The sequence below is a fragment of the Saccoglossus kowalevskii genome, chromosome 8 (genome assembly GCF_978046115.1).
Source record: "Saccoglossus kowalevskii chromosome 8, keSacKowa6.1, whole genome shotgun sequence".
Taxonomy (NCBI): Eukaryota; Metazoa; Hemichordata; class Enteropneusta; family Harrimaniidae; genus Saccoglossus; species Saccoglossus kowalevskii.
Window position 1 is genome coordinate 23175196 of NC_140648.1, and position 16394 is coordinate 23191589.

At 36.4% G+C, this 16394-nt stretch overlaps 1 long non-coding RNA gene across 1 annotated transcript; it reads right to left on the minus strand.

The window, feature by feature from the left end:
- Positions 1–4520: 4520 nt before the first annotated feature.
- On the minus strand, positions 4521–15440 carry LOC146739457 (uncharacterized). The gene is made up of 2 exons (XR_014930185.1): positions 15262–15440; positions 4521–4703 (listed from the first exon to the last, which is right to left on the minus strand). It is a non-coding gene; the product is annotated as an uncharacterized LOC146739457 (long non-coding RNA).
- Positions 15441–16394: the final 954 nt, after the last annotated feature.

The following is a 16394-nucleotide window of genomic DNA, read 5'->3' on the forward strand; positions in this document are numbered from 1 at the left end:
ACTCGGGGCTATTGAATAGCCGTGACTGTCGGCACCGGTCGTATTATAAGTTTCACAATCCGTAACCGGAACCTAAATCTCGCTGCTATGTGTATCCAGCATTTGGTGTCACGTCTCTCAATTTTCTATTCTTAGCTGCATTACATATATATTGTTGAGTTCAAACAATTGAGTAATTTACAGTAATGTGGCAGTTGTGCCGGCTGACACTGTTTTTTGCAACTACAATACTGCATGATTTCTTATTAACCAGGTTTTGAGTCATATTGTTCACATCATCACTAATATAGCTTTTTAATACATACTGTAAAACATGTCTTTTTCGCGAGCATGTCTTTTTCGCGAATTTAGAACTCATTCACTAATTCAAGATGTCGCTAATGACATTATTATAAATTTAAAATGGCCCCCAAACAAAGAAATCAACAATGACAAAAGAGATTCGCTAAATCAACATTTTACCACAATTTGCTAAAATTGCATGCCGCTTTTTCGACATGTTTTACAGTACGTTTAACAACCAAGTACTTATAAACGTTAAAACGCTACATTTCTCAGGTTGGATCACGAGGGCGCTGACAGATGGTCATTACAATGTTTCTATATGATTTGATGAAAAATGCATCCTTCATATGCAATGTCAAGGGAATTAAGAAAGAAATGAAGAAATAATAATTTTGCAAAAAGTTCTAGAGCGATTGCTATAATTATAACATTCTTGGCTTGATTGATAATGTCAAATCGCAGTCGACACAACATTATGATAATGAATGCTGCCTTGTCTTTCCTATTTCGTTACCATAACGTATCCACCAAATTCGGCTTAGTGCTTAATGATCCGTTTCAATCTATGTCAAATCAACGTTTCTGAAGTGCCAATCCAAGCAGTCAACAGTCTATAGTGGCCACTTGAACCATCATAATAACACATGTAAACCAACCACTGAAATTACATCAGTCTAATGACATTTATTATATCCTTTGACAGTTATTGTATGAGCGATGGAACCTGGATGTGCACAAAGATTCTGTGTGGGGATACAGGTACGTTTTATTTAACAACTTATATTGTTAAGTTCTAGATATTCGGACCAAAGCAAACGACAAAATTGCCCGAGTCACAATCTTCTACATTTAATATAACTACGTATCTCAGAAAGCAGATGGGAAATTTGAATTGCCTTAAGTTAAACTTGGAAACTACTGTAAAAACAAGTCATGTGAAACAAGTTTGGAAATCTCGTTTTATTCATAAAATATACCATGTATATGGATGTTATTGACAATAAAGATGATTATTACATCCATAAAATATTATAAAATTAAAATAATTTATTTAATTTTCTTTACAGTTATCGAGGCAGTCGAGCTCGAGGCTACCGCTGAAAGACTGACAATAGGCTGAGCTAACACTTGATTGAATTCATCTATTTAAGTCATCCTTTAATCGGCAAACCCCTTCTTCGCAAATAAACTATACGATCAATAACTATGGTTGGTTACGACAGCTAATATATATTCAATAATTGTTTCTTCGAATTTATTCAAATAAACTTGGCCTGTAAATAATGTTGTTGTTGATGATGATGATAGTGCCACTAATGATATTGTACATCTTACTTTTGTTAGCCACGATGACAGCTTAATTGGTATATATTTCTACTTTGCCTACAATAAACTGTATTACCTTTATCTATCTATTTATCTGTATATCTGCGCATGTCTGCCACGCGTTGCGAGTGCTCCTCAAAAAACACGGTTTTTTGCCTCAAATAGTTAGTAAGCTACTACTATTTTCGTATTTTTTTTTTTGTTAATACTTACTACATACGTACACTTATTTATTTTGATTTTGTTTTTCACTTTCAGTTCGCTCGTCGTGGGGCTTTTCCAAGATGGCGGCCTCCACGGCGGGTACACGTGTCAACCATTTTGCAGGGTTGACACGTAAACACGGTCTCAAATGTAAGTCGATTGATGGGATTTCAATTGAAACCTATGTTAAAAGTGTTTCTTCTATACTCAAACCTGCTTGTAGTATTGCTGCCTCTCGTGCAAACGGAAGTGTCATAATTTTTCTGGATTCGATCAACGCTGTTGAAACTGTTTGCACTACTGGTCTCTCAGTGGGAGACTGCTTCATTCATGTACAACCACTAGTAAAACCCGCCACTAAAGTGATTCTTTCAGGTGTACCGCCCTTCATAACCAATCATGTTCTCGAAACTGAATTGTCACGGTATCGCCGTGTCGTGAGTAATCTGCGCTTAATTCCACTCGGGTGTAAACACCCCGAGTTGGAACATGTTAAATCTTTTCGCCGCCAAGTTATATGCTATGTGATGGTAATAAACTTGACGGTGTTATTAATGTCACATTTGAGGAGAGACAATATAGAATTTACTTGTCTACTGATGAGATCGTGTGCCACAAGTGCTTTAAAAAGGGGCATATTATGCGAAACTGTACAGCAACCCAACAGTCAACTTCGGGTGACCCTGTTCGTGGGCATTCCGTGCAAAATACCGATACACACCCCGACCCCGAACCTCTACCTACTGATCACACTGTTATTGATGAAAATAGCCCCTCCCTTGATAAAACTGTTGACAATAATGAAACTATGGAAACCGAAAATCTACCCGAAAATGTGGAACACGGTAATGGTGACACATTAAATGATAATGGTGACAATAACGACAAAAACGAAAAAAATGAAATGAGTGACAAGGTTATAAACGATAATGACATTAATGAAAATGAAAACTTGATAACACACGCTCCTGGTACGAGCAAAACCGATACAAATAATACAATGCCAACTGATATCAAAACAACAAATGTTAATGTAAATGATGAAGAGTTGGTACTAACCCACCCCTTTACTCCCCTTATTTTACCATGAGAGTCATGTAACCCATTTGACACGACAAAGCATACTATCCCTGTGGGTCTGTCTGAGGAGAGGTATGATGCGGAGTCTGTTGTGTCTGACTGTTCTGAAATATCGACCTTATCTTCAGAAGCCATGGAGCAACGAAAAAGTGCGCATTCAACGGGTTGCTACTAAAATAATAAAACATATCAGTAAAATGAAAGACCCTACCTTCGTGGTCGAAAACCGCGACACCTTAAAAGAAGGAATTTTAAAGAAAAAACGTGGTATTCAACCACCACCAGCTACCGACGTCGCAAATATAAAATAGTTATTTTATTGCAATACAGTTTAATTTAATTGCTCATCATTTATAATAAAATTTATACTCCATATATTACTGTTTTAAATTTTTATATTATGCTAATCATGAGCTTCTCTGCTGTTACATGGAATGTACGCGGGTGTCGCGATTCACTGAAGCGATACCAGCTCTTTGAATTCCTTAAATTAAATCATTCCATCGACTCGCACTGTCCAAGCTGATGAAGTCCAATGGCAAATTGCATGGCGTTCCTCCATTTTATTCTCGCATGGTAACTCACAGTCTGCTGGTGTGGCTATTTTAGTCAATAAAAATACAAATAAAAACATCAAGGTATTGAATGTTGCTAGTGTTTTCCCGGGGCGTTTGCTTCACGTACATCTGGAGATACACGGGTCGCCAGTTCACCTGCTAAATGTCTATGCGCCCACCGTTGGGGTAGATCGGCTTGAATTTTTTTAAAATACTTAAGAAAACACTCAATGACCTTAATCAAGACCCAATCATAATTGGCGGCGATTTTAACTGCACTCTGCACCCGACTTAGACAGAGCTGGCAGCCCAGAACCACATGCTCAATCAGCTATGTCGTTATCTAACATAGCCACGCGCTTTAAACTTATTGATACATGGCGATATTTTAACTCAAACAGGCGAGACTATACATGGGTCAGGAATGACAGCAAGTCCCGCATTGACACGTTTTACATATCCAAAGCTTTCTCACCCAAAATCAAACGTAGCACAATCAAAACTCACTGTAACCTTTCTGATCACGCACCTGTTACGATACGCATACTAATCAAAGACGTCACAAACAGAAACCCAATATGGCACTTCAATACTAGTCTACTGCATGACGAAGAGTACTGCCATATCCTTAATGACTTCTGGTTGCTATGGCGTAAGGAAAAAGGTCGCTTTGACTCCGTTCAAATGTGGTGGGATATGGGTAAACTTAAAAGAAAGGAACGAACAAAACAATATAGCACGAAACTCAATCTGATTAAAATCTGATGCAATGCACGGGCTTTAATTATTTTGGCTATCAACTTATTTTAATTTTATTACTTTTGTTATTAATGTCTTTTTATTTTATTATTATTTTACTTTGATTTTGTGTTTTTTTTTAATTCCGCCCTACCTATACTACATCTGATCCGACGCCTATGTAAGTCCAATTCAAATCTCGCGTAAATAACAGCCAATCACAGCCCTCCTTTTATACAGGCCGTCGGTTGCTTACTTTTCATTGTAGCGATACTCTACGGGCAATCTTTCTGTACATTATATTTTGCCCACTTGAATAAACCATTAATAGAAAATTGCTAGTATGTTTTTATTTACAAAAGAAATTCCACAGCATTTTACAATTTTTGTCATTACATTGAATACTTTTTTCACTTCCAACAAATGTGTACACTTCCAGATACATCTTCGCCAGCCAAGGTTCGTTCATTCAGTCATCGCTTCAATTTTACATCAAACACTGAGCATAATTATCTAGAATGGAAGCAAAAAAATAAGTAAATCGTAATGATTAGAACACTGTAAACAGCTATAGTAAACAATGCAAACTGATTTTAAATTGTATAACGGTCACCGGCCCACGGCATCGACGCAGAAAATTGGAGCAAAAAAATATTTCCTGATCAATTGCGAGTGTTCCAAATAAAAAATATTTTATCCCAGTCCAAATCAGCTCAATTACTTTAATAAAGAGTTATTGTATAATTTACAAAATGTTGATACAATTTGATGTATATTTACAGCTACGGCTTCAATACCGTAGATGATTTTGGCCCGATCGTCAACAAAACATCACCCGTCTCCAGAGGTATGTAATGGCAATCTTGAGCTTCAACCTGAGCTTCAACCTGAGCTTCCTCGGAGTCAACCTGAGCTCCACCCAACTTGAGCTTGGGAAATTATTTAGTATACTGATTAGTTTTTCATGCAAATTTATCTTAATTTATCATTTGAATAAAATATCTTTTTTGTCCAATACGTTTAGGATAGTACATCTAGTTTGGGTGAAAATCTATACAAATTAATACTGCATATTAATTTGGTAGATTTAATTTGGTTTAAATCACATGTGGATATTGCACAATTCTAAAGAACTTTTGGAAAAACTCGGATCTAGATCTTTATCTGAAATAAAGTCTATTAAAACATTCAATTTTAGATATTGTTCATCAATCATTTTTTCATAAGAATGGTTCTAGGCGATATAAATATATTGTTCTAAACTACAATTCCACTTATTTCGTCAAGAATGAAACTAATGCCACCACTTTTTACAGTGAAGACGACATTGTCCTCATGCTTGAATTTTTGATAGATAATATATTTGTTAAGTTTGGAGGACATATATTTAACTGTGCTCCCTTACTGACCGACTTGGTTTTATTCTTGTATGAGACCGAGTTTCTTCAGAAACAAACAATTAAAAGAAGCTAAATCTTTTAATTTTACATTTAGATATATTGATGATGTCCTTTCCATCAACAATCCTAACTTTTGTGATTCGCTCCCATTGATATATCCCACAGAACTAGACATTAAAGAAACTAAAGAATCAGCTTCCTCGGCCTCATACCTTGACATTTACCTCGAATTTGACAACAATGGTCATCTTTCTACCAGACTTTATGACAAAAGAGATGATTTGTAATATTGCTTTTTGACATTGATTGTTTGGATTATAGTTGGGTATTGTTGCTTGGATTTACAGCAGAAACTCAAAACGAATTTGGCGCACCGACACTGTGCTCCAACTTGAGCATCTGAGATCGAATCAGCTCGGTTTAAGTCACCCGTTAAAGCAAGTGAAAGAAACGCACTCATCGAAAATGATTGCACGGTTTGTAAAATGAAGTCTCCCATTGATGGTAGTTTTTTTTATTGAAATCAGCAAATATGGCAACAAAACTGAGCATTACGACCTGGGCGTAGAAGCCAAAACGGGGAATAATTTTACTCCAGTATTAATAGTGGAAGATTATTACAATAACCATAGAAAAACCCCTTACTACCTTCCATGAAAACCTGAGCGCTGCGCCACGCTGAGCTTTAACTTGAGCTTTGCATATTGTTTACAACAGAAGCTCAAACAAAGTTGGGGCGCCTACACAGAGCTCCAACCTGAGCGTCCAAGGTCACATCAGCTGTGTTGAAGTTAAATATTATGTTTCCAATTCTGTCATCGCCCAAGACTTTCTGATGGCACAATAAGAGCGAAATCATTTCTTGAAACATTATGTTGAAAATAAATCTCACCTTTCTGTCGAAATATTACTATGTGTAGTGATCTCAATATGAATGGTCTGTTAGACCAGGTGTTACTATTATGTAACAATGGTTCAAGTATATAAAGCCTGGACTTGAATAAACACGTGGTCAGTATTATCAGCACTCAGTGTGTGTTGTGTCTCATCTCTTGTCTCTCTCCTACCAAATGCTATACGGACGTCTCAAGATATTACATTGGCGACGAGGATTGTGAGCCCAACAGAAACTACTACTTCTCAGTAGAAGACATCAGGTTGTACGAACTTGTTTGCAAAATTTCACTCGTATTTCGTTGGACTGGTGTTCATTATGGCAGCACAAGCAGGTTTCATGTTTTCCCAGTTATCTCCGTTTGACGTCCATGGGGACACTAGTACATTAGCACCACGTTGGAAACGTTGGTTATCATGCTTTGAAAACAGCTGTGTAGCCTGGAAGATTACTGACCCAGAGCAGAAAAAAGCTATGCTTTTGGACCGAGGTGGCGACGACTTATTCGAGATTTGCGATACGCTAACCATGCCCGTTGAACCTGAATATGACAACGCTTACAAGAAACTAATCAAAGCATTAGAAGACTACTTTCTTCCCAAAAAGAACACTGAGTTCGAAATTTATCAATTTCGGCGTGCCACTCAATACGACACTGAAAGCATTGACCAGTTTGTAACTCGTTTACGAAAACTGATAAATAACTGTGGTATTGAAGACGCAGAAGCCAAAGATGTCGAAATTAAACACCAAATCATACAGGGAGGGAAGAATAAGAAGGTTCGTCGCCGTGCTTTGCAAGACGAGATGTCTCTTGACAAGATAATCACCTTGGCCAGGACGTTAGAAGTCTCGGAGCGTGAAGCATATGGTATAGAAAGTGGTAATCCTGATTCCGTGAAGACATTTTCCTGTCAACTACGAAACTCCACTACCAGCCGGACGACAGCGCGCCCTACTAGAAAACGTCCTCAGAAAGCCCGTAGATCTCCGGACCAAGTACCGACGACGCAACGCTCTTGTTATAAATGTGGTCACGAATATCCACACAAGGGCCCTTGCCCTGCAATGGGTAAACAATGTAACTTTTGTCATAAAACTGGACATTTTGTTCGTTGTTGTCGCAAGTTAGAAGGTTCAAGAAAGAAAGATTCTAACAATGTGAGTACTAAAATCAAACATATCTGTGCTGACGATTGCTCAGACAGTGACGAGTATATATTCAATGTTACTAATTTTGACCAATACAATGGAAAACTTCCCTTCACTACGTTGAATGTGGAGAATAAATCCATTGATTTCATGTTAGATTCTGGTGCTTCATGTAATGTACTAAATAAGCATGACTATGAATTGATTAATGATAATGTAATTTTAGAACCAACAAATAGGAAAGTTTCTACTTATGGAAAACAAAGTGTCAATGTGTTGGGTATAGTACAAACCAATGTTGACTTGGGAACCCGGAGTGAAATATTGAAGTTTATAGTAGTGGACACTACAGATTCGTCAATTTTGGGCTATCCGACATCCAGTCACCTTGGTTTTATACAAATTAACCCCAACAAGTTTGCACGGTTTTCAGAGAAACGAATTAATTCTCATTCAGAACGAATATACACACAATCACGACGAATAGGGTCACATGTCCACCATGCGACAAAACAAACAAAATCTAACAATACGCGACGTGATACAAACAGTAACGTTAACTTGAATATACCAGATTGTCCCGATTCTGTGAAAGAAATAATTTATAATCACGAAAGTACATTTTGCGGGATGGGTAAATACAACGAAAAGAAAATCAAATTGCATATTGATTCGAAAGTCAGACCCGTAAAACAAGGCCACAGACGCGTTCCATACCATTTGAGAAAAAAGGTCGAAAACGAATTAAAATTATTAGAGAAAGCCGATATTTTGGAGAAGGTAAATGGTCCAACTCCATGGGTAAGTCCCATTGTTGTTGTGCCTAAACCAGGAACTGATAATGTGAGAATATGTGGCGATTACAGGGCCGTAAATTCAGCCATTCAGAGAGAGCGCCATGTAACCCCGACTGTGCAAGAAATTCGCACAAAATTAAATGTTTCTGGAGTATTTAGTAAACTTGACGCGAATAAGCACTATTTGCAATTTGAACTCGATGAAAAATCTAGAAATCTCACTACAATAAGTACCCATGTTGGTTTAAGGCGATATAAACGTCTCCCATTTGGCATAAATGCAGCTGCTGAAATTTGCCAAAATGAAATGACTTTAGCACTGTCAGATCTCGCAGGCGTTGAGAGTATCGCAGACGATATTATTATACACGGTAAGTCTCAAAAATTGCATGACCGGGCCCTAGATAAGTGTTTGACTCGGTTGTCCGATAAAGGACTTACATTGGGTTTAAGCAAATGTGTATTTTCAGTTCCACAAATTGTCTTTTTCGGCTTCGTATTTGATAAAAATGGCATGCATTGTGATGAAACGCGTATTCAATCCATTCGTGACATGAAACGCCCAGAAAATGCTTCGGAAGTGAGATCGTTTTTAGGCATGTTGGGTCTCCCAGCTTTGATGGTACCTCACTTTAGTACATTATCCGAACCAATTAGGTCTCTAACCAAAAAGGGTGTCAAGTTTGTTTGGGGTGAAAGTCAGGAAAAAGCGTTTAATTCAATTAAAAGGGTTATTTGTTCAAAAATCGTTTTGGGTTATTTCGATATAAATAAGGAGACTACCCTTAGTGTCGATGCTAGTCCCGTCGGCATTGGCGCAATTTTGCGTCAAGGGGATGTCTTAATTAGTTGCGCAAGTCGAGCTCTCTCGGAAACGGAAACTCGCTACAGTCAATGCGAAAGGGAAGCCCTGGCGATTTCTTGGGGTTTGGAGCATCACCGTCTGTATCTTGATGGTTCCCCCAATTTACTGTGGAAACTGACCACAAACCGCTCGTGACGATTTTTAATCGTAGAGAGCTACATAAAATGTCAAGCCGCATTGAACGATGGGTAACTAAATCGCAACGTTTTCATTTTAAAGTAGTATATTGCCCTGGAGCAAAAAACCCCAGCGATTATATATCCCGTCACCCATCCACCGTCATTGAGAACGTCGGATGTAAAGATGACGAGTATGTCGCTTTCGTTCATAAACATGCAAGCCCTCGCGCCATTACATTGGCGGAAATCCGACTTGCTACACAAAATGACCCCACAATGATGTTTGTTTCTCGATGTTTACAGACGAATATTTGGCATAAAGTTCCAAAAGACGTGAACCGGGAATCACTGAAAATGTTTAAACAGAATCGAGATAAACTGAGTTTCACTGACGGGATCCTGCTTAAAGGACCTTGTATCGTGATACCGCCGTCACTGCAATCTCGGTTAGTTTATACCGCGCATGAAGGTCACTTAGGTTCGTCTAAAACTAAGGCGTTAATCCGGGAAAAGGTTTGGTTTCCTGCAATGGATTCGCTAGTAGATGAAATCGTATCTGGTTGTTACGCATGTCAGATAAACATCGACATGAAGCCGAAAGAACCATTAAAACCTTCTCGTTTGCCGAATTCAGCATGGTCTCATTTGGCAACTGATATGTATGGACCATTGCTATCAGGCGAGTACGCGGTGGTTGTAATGGACGAATACTCCAGATTTCCCGAAGTCGAAATAACAACTTCGACGAGCGCAGCCGCGGTCATACCCAAATTAGATAGAATATTCACGTCATACGGATACCCCTTAAAGCTGAAAAGCGACAATGGTCCACCTTTCAACTCAAGTGAGTTTAGTTCCTATGCGAAGGATGCTGGTTTTCGACATCAGAAAATCACGCCTGAATATGCTAAAGCAAACGGACTTGCCGAAAATTTTATGAAAAACCTCGGTAAATCAATTCGCTGTTCTTTGGTTGAGCAGAAAAATTGGAAATATGAAATTCGCCGTTTTTTGATGAATTATCGCTCTAGTCCCCACCCTTCCACTGGAAAAAGTCCCGCAGAGCTAATGTTCGGTCGCAAAATGAAGAATAAAATGCCATCTTTTGTGGAATGCGCACAAGATGACTCTAAATATAGACGTGATATTTGTAAACGACACAATAAAAGTAACAGAAAAAACAAATTGTACTACGATAGTCATGGAAGAGTGAAGAATACTAAATTGAAACAAGGAGAAAGGGTATTATTGAAAAATTCCCGACGTACTAAGTTTGAACCCCGGTACAGAAAAGACGTTTTCCAAGTTGAAAATACAAAAGGTAGTATGATAACAGCCCAAAACAGTCAAGGAAAACGTGTAACACGTGATAGATCTTACTTTAAATCGTATAAAGGAATAGATAGAAAAGAGATGGATGTAGAAGAGTATGACGAGGATGAGGAGTTGGATAGAATTATGGAAAATATTAACGCTGACACAACACTAAATCGCAACATGCTGAACTCCCATTCATCACTGCACTCAGAAACGCCCTCTACCCAGACACAGACACAGACACAGACACAGACAGAAGTACCTGTACTCAGACGGTCCAACAGAATTAGAAAACAGACTGAATTCTTGCGTTATTGACACTGATACTAACGCTGAATAATACAATAGCTGTACATAGAATAAAAGATTAATATTATAAATAAACAACAACAAAAATAAAAAATTATAAAGCTAATAAAAAAAATTTAAAAAAACATTTTCAAAAGTATAAAAAAAATGTATTTAATATTACTATAGATTTGTATTGTGATGTGTATATCGCTTAATTTTGTGAACATTCGTATGTATATATCGTTTTATTGTATGAAACTTTGTATGTATTTATTGCTCAATTTATGTATATATTATAGCTTGAATATTCCCCTGACATGATTGTAATATTTAAGAAAGTAAAGTTAATCATGAAATTTAATAAAGTTAGGGAGAGATGTAGTGATCTCAATATGAATGGTCTGTTAGACCAGGTGTTACTATTATGTAACAATGGTTCAAGTATATAAAGCCTGGACTTGAATAAACACGTGGTCAGTATTATCAGCACTCAGTGTGTGTTGTGTCTCATCTCTTGTCTCTCTCCTACCAAATGCTATACGGACGTCTCAAGACATTACACTATGATACAGTGTATTTATAGTTTTGTTGTGCTTTAAGATTTTTTGTCTCTAATATATTTTATCTTTTGTCTATTCATGGAGCTTTTTTTTAGCTCCATGGTCTTTTCGACCAGGGTTGTTTATGTTTGAACAATCTAAGGTAACAAATCACTAATAATCGGCTTTATCTGTCATTTACTCATCGAATCTTAGGGTACCAGTATAACAAATTAAAGTGCAACAACACAGAATAATTAGCAGCTTGTGTCTATTCACAGTATTGAGCTCCATCCTATATAGAAAGCCTGTGGTATATAGAATGAATAAAACAAATTATAATAATAACTTTGTTGTTATCAAATCTCTGTTGAAATATAGATAAAATTACAATAAAGAAAAAAATCATAATAATAAAAAAGTAAAAACAGAAAATTCCATTGAGACAAGCGTAAAATAAGTACACATCAAAAGTACACGTCAAATACAATACATTTATAAAGAACACATCAAAAGTCTGTTTTGGGGTGGAGAGGTGTTAGACCTAGCTTTGTTTATAATAATAATAATAACAATATTCATTAGACGCATAAAATCCTTAGGAAAGGATAAAAGGGTCTTACAGAAAGAAATTTAAAAACTATAATCTAAAAAGAAAAAGAAAAACCTATTCTAAAAATATAAAAAAAATCAAAAACAAATATGAATAAACAATAAAGACAATTTGCAACCAATGGTGAATACAGAATATAGAATGAACACAAAATGTAACCTAATACACTGATAGTTGTTGCTGTTTTGTTCCATAGCTGTTTTTTAGGAAGACAGCTAAGGCTGGTGCTAGAGTATGGTGGGCTGTACATTTCATTACAAAATGCTACTCATCCTCAATTATATTTTGGCTGCACAAATCACATGTTCTTTTATCCAGTGGCACATTATTATGTCTGCCTTTCTCAATTTTAAGGTCATGGTTGCTTGTCCTGAATTTTGCAATTAACCTCCTAAGATTATGGTTCTGCATATTCATTAAGTAATTTTCAATTTTTAAATCTTGTTTAAAAAGTCTGTATGTTCTTAGTTTGTTTTAGCCAAGGTTTGTTTTCTATTATCATTATGCATGTGAAAAATCCAAATGATTTTTTGATTTTTTTATGAATAAAGTCTAAATTTTTCTTATTTATCTTGAGTTTACAATGGTAATAACATCAATATCATGCATGAGGGTTTCTACACTTGTAAACCATTTACTTTTTACATTCTTATTTACTAAGTAGGCTTCTCTTAATAATATGTTATCAGAGTTTGTTACTCGGTTGAATATATATATACTTAAGTCGTTGTTTCTTGATAAAACAGTCAATTGGGTACCTTCCTAGCTCACCATAAACAGCCATTTTTGGTGTGAATTTGGAGAGACCAAGAATGAACCGACAAAATGAAAGATGGACATCCTTGGTTTGGTCTTAATGTAGCTTGTAATCAAACCATAGTACATCCATGATCAAACAAACCAGGGCATAGTCAAGCCTGGTTTTTACTCATCAAACTTTGCAAAATTTTGTTTTTTAATTCGGGTTAGATAATCAAATTTACTCAAATCCCCCTTCAAATACCAATATATGTACATATATCCCTGAGCTTATAAGTATGCTAATTTTTGTTACGAGGGTTAAAATGGCTGGACAACAGGAAGTGCTCTACCTGCTGCCAAGCTTCAAATTATGATATCACATATTTAAACAATGTTTTTATCAATACTTTTAATTTGTTTCCAGTTGACGTTTTTGATGGGCAGAAAAAAAAACAACAAGCGGGCGACGGAACAATCTTTTCTGTTCTGCAGTTTTACTCAAGGAATTGTACCTAGTGTTTAATAATAATAACTTTATTGCATCCTTAGAAATACAATGTTTCTATCAGTTAATAGCAATAAAGATTAGTTGTGATAACTACTACTACAAAAAGAAAGTTAGTTGTTAAAAAAAAAAATAAAGCAAGTGTTACATATCAAATGGCATTTTTATTTCTTGATTGAAATGCATTATGAATAAAGTTACCAATCTTTTTTATTATTACATCATCTTTTGAAGTCATCAAGAAATTAAATTTCTGGAGATCATCCTGGGTTTCTTGTGGAAATATAATGTCTTGTATGATTTGTTGGCGTATTACTTTATATTGTGGACATTTCATAACAAAGTGCAGTTCATCTTCTATTTCATTCTGTGAACATTGTTTGCAAATTCTATTTTCAGTAGGTATTTTTGGTTGCATATGTCTCCCTTTTTCTATTGCTAAATTGTGATTACTAGTTCGAAATTTTTGTCATTGAAATTCTTTGTTTCAAATTCAGCACATCTAAGTATTTTTCAAAATTATAAGAGTCTTTGAATTTTTCATAAGTTCTCAGCTTTGTTTTTTCAGTTATATTTTTTCTCCAGAAATTTATGTATTTTTGTTTGACAACTTTGCCAATTTGCTGTATATGTTTTGTTAACCAATCATTCTGTTGTTCTCGTGAAAAGTTCATGTTGTTCATCATTTTTTGTATTGAAGAGTACCATTGTAAATTGGATTTCTTTTGTTCAAGGTATGCTTGTTTTGTGATATTATTGTCTGGTAATTTAATGTTTATGTGTATTGTTTATGTGTTAATGATGAAAGTGTTTTGTTCTGCCTATGTTACACCTCAGACTACAATAGAACAGACTAGCAACACCTATTGTATGTGTGAATTGGGGGGCATGTAAGAGAGGAGGTGTGAGCCATGGCTAATCTTGCTGGTAGTTAATTGACACGTCTTTACCCGAAGATCGCATGTTTTTGTAATGTCATTCTAGTGCATCGCACATATTTTCAGATCTAACTGAAATTCGAATCTGAGTTTTGAAATGAACAAATCTGAGAGAGGTCTACCCAAGTTACATATACAATGTACACCAAGTATCAAAGCATTGTAAAACATTGACACGGACGACGACAGACAATTACTCGTATGATAAGCTCCGCTCGACAAAGTGGACAGCGAAGCTAATAAAACTGAAGATGAATTACATAATAAAACTGAAAATAAATTACATTTCTTCATGGATTGTCATCTCTACAACAATTACTTTCAGGTACTTTTGTTTACTATTACCTTTATCTTATTATTAACCAACTCAATTTCCATTTATTACTTTATTGTTGTAGACTGATAGAAAAATAATATTAAATAAACATTATTATTATTTAAATAATTAGTCAATTTTTCCTTTTCAGAATAAAATAAAACTGTAACTGCAGAAATAAAGATTAGAATAAAAAAAGGAAAAATGTTTCATGTGTGTGAAACAACTGCTTTAATGTGTGACTCCAACACAACTGATTTGAATTTAGAGCTTCTGTTGTAAACAATTTCCAGGGTTCAAGTTGGGTGGAGCTCAGGTTGACTCTGAGGAAGCTCAGGTTGAAACTCAAGTTGGAGCTCAGGTTGACTCTGAGCAAGCTCAGGTTGAAGCTCAAGATTGCCATTACATACCTGGTCTCCAGGGCAAGCGACTGGAAAAAGACACCGGTGTTCGGTCGAACCGGTGGAAACAAAATCGTCACTCCCAGAATAACTACGCAAAATAACGATCTAAACTCGAACCATTCGAACCACAATATTAACATAAAAATTACTTTCGTTGCATTTGACAATGATAAACTTACCGAAAAGCCGTGTTATTCTCGGTCTCTAACGTCGGTATAATCCGCCATTTTATTTGAGTGTGTTTGCCACCTGAATCTGCCCGGTGACGTCATCATGTGCGCTATAGAAGGAGGTCTGTGATTCGTTGACTAAAATCGTCGATAGTGAGTCTCGTTGAAATCTCGTTACATAGGCATCGGGTCAGATGTAGGTAGGGCGGAATTAAAAAAAATCACAAAATCAAAATCAAAGTAAAATAATAAAATAAAAAGGCATTAATAACAAAAGTAATAATAAATTAAAATAAGTTTATAGCCAAAATAATTAAAGCCCGTACACTACATCAGATTTTAATCAGATTGCACGAAACTCAGCAATAACTATAAGCGCATAAAACAAAATATTTGTGATGACATACACACCCTTGAACAAGTTGATCGTCCCACTGATGCACTCACAACACAATTAAATGAAAAAAGGGCATTACTTCAAACTTTAATGCACAATGAATCAAAAGGGGCTGCCATTATATCGCGCCATAAAATTCTGAATGAAACCAATGCGCCCACCTCTTTTTTCTCAGCTGTTGAAAAACAGAGGGGGGGGGGTAAAAAGGTCATAACCCATTTACAACGACCCAATGCTACTACTACCGAGTCACTAGCTGAAACTGAATGCGCACTCTCACCAAAATTGTTTATTCTAATCTGTTCTCACCTGACCCTGTGTCAACTGACTGTCAAGCTCGTCAACACAAGGGACTTCCCCAACTTGACGAAGCGCTTAAAGACATGTGTGACGCCCCTCTGTCTTTTGATGAATTAACTTCCGCTGTCAAATTGTTGTCAAAAAGTACGTCTCCTGGCATTGACGGTTTGTCTGGTGAATTTTTCCGGTATTTTTGGTCATTGTTGGGACCGGATCTTCACGATGTCCTTAACGCCTCAGTTAAGGACGGTCAACTTCCGTTGTCATGTCGACGCGCCGTCATCACTTTAATCCCCAAAAAGGGTGACAACAGTTTGTTGAAAAACTGGAAACCAGTTAGTTTTCTCTGCTCCGATTATAAAATACTTACTAAAGCGCTCTCCATGAGGCTTAAAACCACTTTGCCTGAAATCATCCACCCCGACCAAACTTACTGTGTTCCATG